This window comes from Nannospalax galili, unplaced genomic scaffold, assembly GCF_000622305.1.
Source record: "Nannospalax galili isolate Female #2095 unplaced genomic scaffold, S.galili_v1.0 scaffold371, whole genome shotgun sequence".
NCBI classification, from domain to species: Eukaryota; Metazoa; Chordata; class Mammalia; order Rodentia; family Spalacidae; genus Nannospalax; species Nannospalax galili.
This window is the reverse complement of record NW_008331606.1, coordinates 4,794,903-4,806,560: the sequence shown is the minus strand read 5'-3', so window position 1 is coordinate 4,806,560 and position 11,658 is coordinate 4,794,903. Positions and strand designations below refer to the sequence as shown.

Here is an 11,658-nt window from a genome sequence, read left to right as displayed (position 1 = left end):
ACTCTGTACATGGGACTCCTTTGAAGTGCCATTTGCACAGACCCAAGCAGATTAGTGAAGAGAAGTTTCCTCCTCTACTGAAGAAATGGCTTACTATCACTGACAGTGCCAAAGGACCCAAGGTCCTGCTGTGACAATCAACAAGGTTGGCTGTAACTTCTGGCTGGTGGTGGTTGGAATGTGTGCAGGGGCAGAGCTCCCTATGGTGCCAAGCAGATCTGGCATAGAAAATAGAGCAAACGACCCTGGGGCTAGCTGCTGAGCATTAACATGGTAGCCACTTAGGGCCTTTGCTACTCGGTGTAAAAAACAGCCTTGCTGATTAGACAATACATGTGCAGAAAAAGTGCTGGTGTAACATGCACTTCAGTGACAGTGGAAAGAGCTCCAGCTTCCCTGTTAAGCTTGCTCCGGATTGGCATGTAAGACCCAGGCTAGCTCTGTTGCCAGAGAGAAGCCTGGCCAATGGGGCAGCTCTCAGACCTGTGGAGACCATAGATCCTAAGGGCTAGCTGGGTCACATGCCTGCCCACCTGCCTTGAGACAACCAGGGCCACATTGATGGGTGGTACGGTGCTTATTTCCCTTCCTTCTCTGGATTTTCCAAAGTTAGAGAGAAATGGCCTCAAACTGCTTGACGAGGTAGGGGTGGCCAGTCATCAGTTTGTCAAGGAAACATGCCGAACCCAGGTCCTCTAGTTAGATGCACACATCCCACCAGCCTGAGGGTTCTTCTGCTTTGGCCTCAGAGCCCAGGATGCCTACCAGCTCTAGCCGCTCTTAAACTCTGTGAAGCTCACCTTCCCAGCAGTTTCCTCACCCAACTCTGTCCCAAACCAGTGGAATTTAATGTCAAGGGTAGAGTGTGTTTCTGATTTTGTTAGGATGGGCCAACTAGAACTTTCCCTTGTCATTGTCATTTGCCCCCATGTGTCTGAAATCAATGTAGTGAAATGGTAGGGACAGAACTAGAGTGAAAAGCCACTCTGAGCCTGTCCTGGTGGCTTTGGCCACGCCCCTTAGGTGTCTTTCTCACATTTGTCTTGCTAGAATGTTGTGGGATTCACCATCCACTTTGGAATTTCAAAGAACTTTTCAGTATAAAACTCCAAGATTGACTGTAAACCACCCTTCAAAATGGGGTAAGAAGTGGTATTATGGGCTGCGGGTGGCCCTGTGTGCCACTGCTGGGGGTTTGAAGATGGTTTCATGAGAGACACTTACACTCTGGATCCTTTGAGCCAGTCCCTGGGCTCTGCATGTACTGTGTCCTCAGACCCAGTTGCCCCACAGGAGAGAAAAGAGGCAGCCTCCCTGTGTGCTGGAGCAGCAGAGATAACACTAGCAGAACCTGTGTCAAGTCCTCATAGGAAGAGAAGCATAAGCAAGGGCCCCCTTGCCTCCTTCTCTGAAACAGAACCTGGGTGTTCAGCAGCTTCTGTAAGTGCTCAGAGCACCTACCCTCCTTCCTCAGGCACAGACAGTGCTGGGTGGTTCTTGTAACAGGCCACACATCTGTCCTATTGCACTGGCAAATCTGAAGGGGAAACCCAATGAGATGTCTGGGGAAGTGGCTAGACAGACCCACTATAGAGGCCACAGCACATCAAACAGGACTGGAGGGTTGAGGCGAGGGGCAAGTTGGATAGAACTGTGTTATACATCTGCCCTCCAACTCTGGTGGGCTTCCACCTCTTCTGGTACCACCAGTAGGAGTTCACAGTTTTTTCCTCACAAATGGTATTTCAGAAATTTCCTGAGCTTGCTCTTGTCTCCAATCCACTCTGGCATTTTGAGTTTGGAGTCAAGGTTGTTGTAGGTCCCTCCCACCTCTCAGACACAGACCCAGTGCTGCCTTTTGAGGGGCAACTTGAGTGGACCTCAGCACAGGCTGGAGGGCAGGTTCACGATGAAGCCCATGACGTTAGTGAGTGCAATGACACCCACATCCTTGCGCTTATCCCACCAAACAGCTTCATAGCCTTTAGTTTGAAGTACTGCCATAATGGCGTTCATATCATAGTTCCCGTTTCCCAGCATACTCTTCTTGTGTGGTGTCACCATAGTGTTTGGAGACAACCTCTGGAATATCTCCTGCAGTGTTTCCCTGGAGTAGGTGTTTCCCTGGTGAAGGCGTTACTATCTTGGAAGATGTTGTTGAAGGTGTGGAGGGTACAGAGCTCCCTGCGCTGTTTCTCATGGTAGATTTGTGGGGGTGCTGCCTAGGGCAGCTCCAAGGATTCAGATTTGGCCTTGTCTCCTTTCCATGGCATGCAACTCATGTTTTTCGATTTAGGTTCCAGACAGAGCCGAAAACGCCCCACTCTTTCCCCCTGAGGAAGACAGAGGCTTCTGTCTTCAGATTCCTGAGGTTCACCGAATTCTCTGGTGTCCGTGACTTATGCTTTGTCACTGGGAGAAAAGGCTGGAATCAAAAGGGGAAAAAAATCACCACTTAAGTCTTTGAGATAGAAAAAAAAAAACGTTTAGGTTAGTTTATTTAGCCACCACTTTCAAAGTGCACAATTAAAAAAAACCAAAAACCAAGCATATAAAATGTAAGATTCCACCCTTTCCTTCCCCACCCCTCCCACCCCCCTTGAAAAAAACATGCTTTCCTGGCAGTGTTTTTCTCTCTGCAGATGCCAGCTAGGCCTCAATGCAGGACGGAAGAGCCCCATGGGTGACATTGCTCCTTTTCTTCCATTTCCTTCGAATTACGACACCACTGACTTCCAAGACAGGGACTCGGTGCCGGATGAGACACCAACAGCTAGCGAGGGCCTGCTGGCAAGGGGTGGCAGGTGTATCTCCCTGGAACTGGAGATACAGATAGTGCACATCATGGGTGCACTTACACACATGCAGGCAATACACTCATACACATAAAATAAAGATAATAAATAAAACATATTTTTAAAATGAAGCCTAGCTGTAGAGTGGGTGCTTCCAAATGTTGTGGACATGGAGGAGTTCAAAACAGAAGTCTCCACCCAGACCTGTGCAGTGTAGAGAAATCAGGGTGGGGCTCAGGAGAGGGAAATGGAGAGAGGCAGAAAGGCTTGAGAAACACAAAGAGGATACACATTTCAAAAAGTGGAAGGGGAACCCCCAGAGAATCCCCATTTCTCTAAATCTGCAACTAGATTTATACATTGTTTCCACATTGTTTTCTTCCATAATTTCCTAATTAGCAATGTGAGGGCACATCCCATTGCTGTGGACCCTGAGCTGAGACCCCCAGCTAGAAAGCACACCTGAATCAGGGTGGGGGAAAGCACATTTGTTTCCATCTTAGCATTTGTCTTTCATTTGGGAAAAACAGGAAAGACATTCTTCTCAGACCAAATCCTTTGTGAGGGAAAGGAGGCCATGGAGACAGAAAAAGGAGAAAGAGTTTATTGGCTCTCAGGAAACTTACTGCCAACCCCCTCTGGTTATGTGACCTTGGGTCAGCCACCTGATCTCTTAGGCCTTTAGTTTTCATCCTTTGGAAACAAAGAGATTAATCACCTGTATGTCTGCGGAGGCCAGAAGTCAGGAGTTATTCACCTTGTTTTTTTGAGACAAGGTCTCTCGCTGACCTGGAGCTTATGGGTTAGGCTAGGCTAGATGTCTAGTGAGCCCCAAGGATCTGCCTGTCTCTGTTTCCTCAGTCCTGGAATTCCAAGCATGTGACACCATGCCCTTCTTTTAAATGTTGTTTCTGGGGATCAAACTCAGATCCTCATGCTTGTACTACACCCACCAAGCTATCTTCCCAGCCCCTGAAAATTATCACCTTTACAAATCCGTTCTTCAAGGGGGCAGAAAGAGTGTAAGAGCCAGAGGTGGTAGATGAACATGAGGAAACTGTGTTGTCTGGATACCACAGGACAGTTGCACATATGAACCTGCAGCTCTTATGACCACATGCACAAGTCTTGTGAAAAAACAAGTCAGACTGGGGCCCAGCATGGATAGGGGAAGTGGGCAGGAAGTCCTAACCCTAGCTAAAGTTCTACTGGCAATTGATAGATACTGGGAAGGGAGAGTCTGTTTTCCTTACTGGTGTGACTCCTGGTAAGCTGGCCACACTCCAGGGGATGGACCCACACCTAAGACCACTTGGGAGTTGCAGAGTGGATTTGATAGGCCTTTAAAGAAAGGACAAATAATAACAGAGGACATGAAGTCAGGGAGGAGGGTAGTAAGGTTGGAGTGGAGAGGAGGGAGGGGACCTGAGTATGATCAAATTACATTGTATGAAAATTTCAAATCAATCCAAAACGTAAAAAAAAGTGTCTTCTTCATTCCAGCCCTTTCCATCAAGTAAGGGCAGAGTAAATAAATAAATTTCTGTTAGAAAGAAGTCATCTTGTTTAATATTTTGTTGCAACATTTACCATCTAAGAGCTGGTATAAAACATGAGGCTATCAAAGGAGGCTGAGAAAGAGCAAGCTCAAACTTTTGAATAAGGCATCAGTAAATAAGAATCGCAAGGATACAATGAATTCAGTTTCTAATATGTTATTCAAATTGCTATGTTTTAAAAATATTTCATTTTTTACTTTTATGTGTATGAGTGTATTGCCTGCATGTATGTAAGTGCACCCATGTCATGCAATGCCCACAGAGGTCAGAAGAAGGTCAGAGCCCCTGGAACTGGAGTTACAGACTGTTGTTAGCCCACCATGTGGGTGCTGGTATTGAACCCGGCTCCTCTGCAGAGCAGTCAGTGCTCTTACCCCCTGAGCCATCTTTCCAGACCCTCAGGTTGCTATTTTTTAAGAACTTATTTTTGTTTGTGTGTGTGTGTGTGTGTGTGTGTGTGTGTGTGTGTGTGTGTGTGTGTGTCTGTATGAGTGTATGCCATGTGTGTGCCCAAGAAGGCCCGAAAAGGGGGTCAGATCCCTTGTAGCTAGAGTTTGGGGCACTTGTGAGCAGCCTGATGTGGGTGCTGGGAACTAAACTTGGGTCTTCAAGAGCAGTAAGTGATCTTAATCACTGAGCAATCTCTCTAGCCCTTCAGGTGTTTATTTATCATTAGATTTAAAATAAGAGTGGGAGAGAAGAGTTTTGGGAGACCTGGAGACGAATTTTCCCTTTTCAGGCAAAAGGTCTATGAATAATGCTTGCCACATGTGTCAGGTGTCTGAGGTAAAGTCTCAGGCCTGCCAGACAAAGGAGGTTGCTTCAATTAAAGGTTTTCAAGGGGAAGGGGGCCCTTGCCTACTGAGGGGCAGGCTTAGTTAATATGTACTATGGGGATATGTGACTTGGACTACACGCTAAGAGTCACAGAGAAGCTGGATAGGTGAGTAGTGCTGCTTTACCATGTGACTACAGTCAAGCTGCCTTGGACCTTGGATGGCAGGGACTTGGGTGTTTTCTGTATATTTTGCTAGATAAATGCTCTTCCTAAATGTAATGTTCTTCATTTGGAAAAAGGGTTGTAAAATTCTCATAGGGTGGTAGTGAACATTAAATAACTAAGATAGGCTGACTAGACCTCAGTGGATGAACTTGCACTAAGGGACATCTGAGAACACTAAGTTGACTCGATAGGCCTTAAGACAAATAACAGAATGCAGGAACTCCAATGGGAGGGCTATGGGAGGGTGCCAGTGGGAAAGGGGGTATAAAGATGATTAAGATGTTCTGAATGAAATACACAGAAATTCAATAAAAATTACAAAAAGAAGATACATATAAGGCATGATTCAGTACAGTCCTTGTTGATATTTTTATTTCTTTGACTGTTCAGTATTTGCTGCAGGAGTCTCTGCCTTGCTTTTGCTCCTTACCCTGGCCTACTCATCTCTTCTCTCCGTAGTTTCCTCTTCCTCTGTGTCTATGACTTTTATGCTTTCTTTTTCTGTTTCATCCTTCATACTCCTATTGTCACACAAACACTCTTTGTACCTGTCTTGGTAGCTTTACTACTTTACTATGAGGACCTATCTTTGAGGTTAATAGCAATAATTCTTGTCTCATATAAACACACAGCATGTGTTTTACACATACCAGTATTTTTAATTCTCACAATCCTAAGAAGAAGTTACTATTAACAACATCCCCATTTTATGGATAAAGCTATGAAATACAGATGTTATTGAATCCTTGCCTCTGAAGTACAACATAGCCATTACCATCTTTTTAAAAAATTCTTTGGCTGAGACAGCAAAAGAGATGACTTATTGTACGTGGGTAACTCTTGGGCACAGGTGAGAACAAAACTAGTCCAGAATGCCATGAGTCCAGGACAGAGGGCCAACAGGGACTTCCGCTTTGGTTGTAAGAAGGGCCGTCTCTCAGAGGTGGTCTCAGCAATCAGATGGTGAAATTCCAGGTCCATTGAGATGAATAATCAACAGTAGCATACAGTCCACCAGTTTGTACCAGTGTCTGGAATTCCCTGTTTCTGCTCCTGCAGCCTCCATGAGTGCACAAGTTAGTGTACTTGGACCTCTGTCTCATCTTTCTTCTCCTACACTTAAGCCTGTGCATTTACTTCTTTCCTCTACTTCACTCTCATGGAACAGGAGTTTCAGGGATGATGGTGCTAATGCTGAGACTGAGAGTGCCACCTTAATCAAAGCACAAGACCCTCAACAAGATCAGGACTGTTGACATTTTCTCACAGAAGGAGGAAGTGGAGAAAGTCAATAAACCCTCACCTGAAATTCCAGCCATTTATTCCTAGGTACCCTCCTCAACTGTATGTAATTCTGCCCCAGCTACTTATGGTCTCAGGTAATACTAGTGTGTGTAGGGGATGGAAAGTCAAATGAATGGGGGAGGATTCCATCTGTGAAGCTCTGGAGAAATCATCATCCATGTTGGCATGAGGCTTTGGTGAAGCATCTCTTTGGAGGTCACCTACATTCCTGAAAGTAACCCCTTGGTTCAAAAAGCTAAACTTGGGTGGATGGAAGGAATTGTACCTTTGGTCTCTCCATACCTTATTTGGGGAAAGTAGACTTTGTTTACAGAAAGTTAGCACAAGTTACCTAACCCACTCAAAGTCAAATAGTGTTAAGTAGAAATAGGATTCAAGACCACAGATTTTTGATTGAGGAGCTGAGTTCTCACGACCTGGGGCCTTCAGCACCATAAGACACTGGTTCTTGAGACTTTCATATCTCCCTAGATAGTCTAAATGGTCAATAATGCACATCTTGATAACTGAATAGGACTTGGTGTCTGTGGTTTCAGAAGCTACTATGTATTGAGTTGATACCACATTATGGTGATGTCTGAATGAAAATAACCTGAGTCTCAGCATCCATTAAAACCAAGAGTGGGACTCTGTATGTTTTGAGAACTTGTCCTTCAGATTTCTCCCAGAATTGTGCTCTCAGAACTGTTCTTTCCTATAAACACAAGGCCTTGTTTGCTTTTTATTGAAGCACTATATCCAGCATCACATGGGTGAAGAAGAACTTGTTTTATGAGAGGATTATGTCTCTTCTGATCCCTACTGACCCAGAACAGCACACAAAACTACAAATAGATCTTATCATTCTAATTTGACCTTTTATTTGCAACCCAAATGGGATAATTTATTGCTTTCAACATTGCTGCTTTCAGCAATGATATTTTCAAATCACACACATATACACACCACACACACATACACACCATAGACACACACACACACACACACACACACACACACACACACACACATTATTCTGGGTCAGATGCAAGGAAGGGCCATGAGGGATTAAGGCTATATATTTAAGTTATAAGAGGAGTCAGCTTGTTTTCTTTAAGTTTATTTTAAACAAGCTGAGATAATGTTAAATGATCTCAAAACATAAGATTAACTTTGGTTACAAGGGTAGGTAAGTCATTCCTACAAAGCCCACTTGTATTATTAATTTTTTTTATTGCTATGACCAAATACCTGACAAGAAGCAACCTAATATACAAAGGGTTTATTTTGGCCTATAGTTTGAGGGGATGCAGTCCATTATGTTGGGGAAGGCATGGTCCAGAAAGCATGCTGTGTTTACACTCAGGACACAGAGAGCTGACAGGAATTAAGACCAGCCCATTAAACCTCAAAGGCCACCCAGAGTGGTCTACTTCCTCCAGGGAAGCTCCATATCTAAAACATTCTAAAACTTTCCAAACGCACCACTGCTTAATCCTCTTCCTGGCTTGCAAACGGATGACCTGAACCTTTCAGGTTTTTTTTTTAAACTGGCTTACTCTACCCTGTTTCTGACACCATCCCAGTCCCAATCAATCCCTGTGGAAATTGGGTAGCTCTGCCTCCAAAGGACAATCAATTATCTTTTTGGAGCATACTTGTTGCCAACTCTACCAGCCCCTGGGGCTAGGAATAGCAGCCTTTGGCCTTTTTATTGTTTGAGACCTTAATCCAAATTTGTGGCTCCCTCCCTAGGTAAGGTATGTGAACTTTGGCAAGCAATTTCCCTTTAGTGAGCTTTTGTCCCCCCTGCATCAGATGACAGGGTTGGATTTAGTACATGACTAATAACTTAGAGTCCTTGGTTGAAGGGAAATATATTGTGTGTACTTACCAGTGGATAACATAGCTATCTGATAAGTGTGCTGAGACATCTTCTGGGAAAGTTACATACCTCTTTAAATGTAACTTGCTGTAGCACTTTGGGGGTAGATTTACCTATTGATTAGTTCTTTAAATTGCTTCAGAGTTCATCAGTTCTGTTCACTGACTTGTTCTTAGCATATGAGTCTCTATTTGCTGATGGAACTTACTCCATTCAACCTCCAAACTAGCGTCAGGAGTTGGAATTGGTAGGCAAGGTTAACATTGCTTTGATGGTGACTGGTTAACCTTTAGTTATCTGACATAGCCAGGCAATGAGGAGTTCCGGTTATCTGGTGAGTGTTTGAGAATTCCTCTTTATACACTGAAATTACTCTAGAGGAAAATGACTTTCCAGCAACATCACTCTCCTGGGCTTCAGTATCTTTTTACGCCCAGATTTTCAGTCTAGATCAGGGATAAGCAAACTATGGCCTGTGGGGGGCCGGGGAGGATCAAATCTGGTCTACCATCTGTTTGTATTGCTGTTTAGTAAACTAAGAAAACTAAGAATGCTTTTCACTTTTTGTGGATGTGTGGTACCAGGAATGGAACTCAGGACCATGCACTTACTAGGCAAAAGTTCTACCACTGAGCTATATCCACAGTTCTTTTTTTTTTTTACTTTTTTTTTCTTCATCTTAAGACAGGGTCTCACTAAGCTGCCAAGGATGAATTTTCACTCGCTGTGGAACTCAAGCAGGCCTCATCCTGCCTTAAGAAACCCTCCTGCCTCATCCCTCCAAGTAGCTAAGAAGACGGTCCTGTACCACTAGGCCATGATTGCTTTCACCATTTTTAAACAGCTGAAAAAACGAAATGAATACTATTCTGTAGTACCTAATAGGTAAGATTAAGATTTCATTGTCCATAAAAAAGTTGTATTAGAATACAGCCCTGTTCATTTATCTACATATTGTCCATAGCTGTAGGTAATATATTAACAATGGAGTTGACTGATTATGAAGAAACTTGTGTGACCCCTGAACTCAAGTATTTATTAGCTGGCCCTTTCTAGGAGAAGTTTTTTAGCCACTACTCTAGACTGCCAACTCTAGTGGTGGAGAGTTTGGAGACTTTGTAAGAGTTTCATGAAAACCCAAAGACTTGACTGCCTTTGGCCCTACAGAAAATGCCTATTGATTGATTACCAACAGCCACTCCTAGCCCACCCAATCCTGCCCTACCTTAAGTCATCACAGATTCCAAAGTTCGAACACATGCGACGTGGAAAGTGCTAAACTCCTACCTCCTTTATACTTCTGCAGTAGCTGATGTTTTGAAATGTTCCAGCCTGAGGCTTGGTTTAGGAAAAGGGGAAGAATGGCCGGTGGAGGCAGAGTCCACCTGTGCCTGTGCTCTTTGGGAGGAAGAACCAAGTGGCCTGCTGCTCTAAGTGTAGTCTTCTGAACACAAATGGGGAGGCCTCAAAGAAAGGTCTTTTTGACAACCTCCAAAGCACTTCCAGATGGAGGTGGTCAATTTGGTGATGATTTTCACTTTCCAAAGTGCATGTCTAAACCCTAGATGATTACTTCACCTGTATGCAGGAATAAAATGTTCCTCTTTCTCAGAAAAAAATTAACTTTTTCCCTAAGTAAAATTGAGGTTTAGTCAAAAAAGCAGAAAAACTGTGTTCAAGAGCCACAAAACATTTATTTTTATTTTGAGTGTATATGTGTGTGGGTGCAGGTGTGTATGCCAAGGCTTGTAGGTGTAAGTCAGAGGACAACCTGCAGGAGTCCTCTCCTTCCATCATGTTGGTCCTGGGGATTGAATTCAGATTTGACAGCAAGCAGCTTTACACCTTGAGCCATCTTACCAACCTGAAAAGCATTGTATTTTTTAATTAATTATTTTTATGTAATGCATATGAGTGTTTTGCCTGCATGTATATAAGTGTACCACATGTGTGCAAATGCTCATAGAGGCAGAAGAGGGCATCAGATCCACTGGAACTGGAGTTACTGAGGGTTATTAGCTGCCATGTAGGTGCTGGGAACTGAACACAGGTCCTCTGCAAGAGCAGCCAGTACTCTTAACTACTGAGCCATTTCTCCAGCCCCAAAGCAATGTATTTTAAAGAGTGGTATAATAGCTACTTATAATTGTCAACTTGACACAATCTAGACTCACCAGGGAGAAGGGTCTCTGAGAATATATCTGAAGAATTATCTTGATTGCATTAATTGATGTGAGATGACCCATCCATTGTGGGTGGCAACATTCCCCAGAGAGGAGATCCTGGATTCTATCAGAGTGGAGAAAGATAGCTGAGCTCTAGCTTGCATGCATTAATTCATTGCTCTCTGTCTCTACTACGGATATAACACAAGTAGCTGTTTCAAGTTTCTGCTGTCTTGACTTCCTTGCAGTGATGTACTTGGAATTGTGAGCCAAATAAACCCTTTCTCCCTTAAGTTGCTTTTTTCAGGGTATTTTTGATCATACCAACAGGAAACAAAACTAAGATGGTGACACCTCCTCTGAAAGCCTGAGTTCAGAGGAAGGCAGGGAATGGGAACTTTTGCACCTGGAAACTGCCTGTCATGTTGTTCCCTTCGGGCCTGCCTCTCCTTCTGTCTTTCTTAATGTCTAGCTTGCCCTTTCTCTTTGGCTCTCCCTTGGGTCTGCTTAGGTCTACTGGGTGTTGTCTTTTACCCCTACATATCCGTAATACGAAACAGAAGATTTTAATCACTTGCAAATGGTTTTTATCATTTCAACCCTTAATTTTAATAGCAGTTAAGCAGGGATGAAGAGATCTCTCAGTGACTGAGTACTTGCTCCTCTTGCAGAGCACCTGACTTTGGTTCTATTGGGCAGAATACACATTGGGCAGCTCCACTCCAGCTCCAGGGGATCCAATGCCTTCCTCTGAGGGCACCTGCAAGCCTGTATGCATAGTTGCACGTACATAATTTAATTTGTTAATTAGTTAAAAGCAATTAAGTGAAATGTTTCCTCAAATGGAAGAAAATTATTTCATTTTTCTTTACAGTATTGGTGATGAAACCTGGGGCCTCATGCATGGTGCACAAGAGGAGCTCTGCCACTGAGCTATTTCCCTCCAGTCCCAAATGGGTGGTTATTC

The 11,658-nt window shown here is 43.8% G+C and overlaps 1 pseudogene; it reads right to left on the bottom strand.

The window, feature by feature from the left end:
• Positions 1-1,656: 1,656 nt before the first annotated feature.
• On the bottom strand, positions 1,657-2,282 carry LOC103728772 (annotated as a pseudogene).
• Between the last annotated feature and the right edge of the window lie 9,376 nt (positions 2,283-11,658).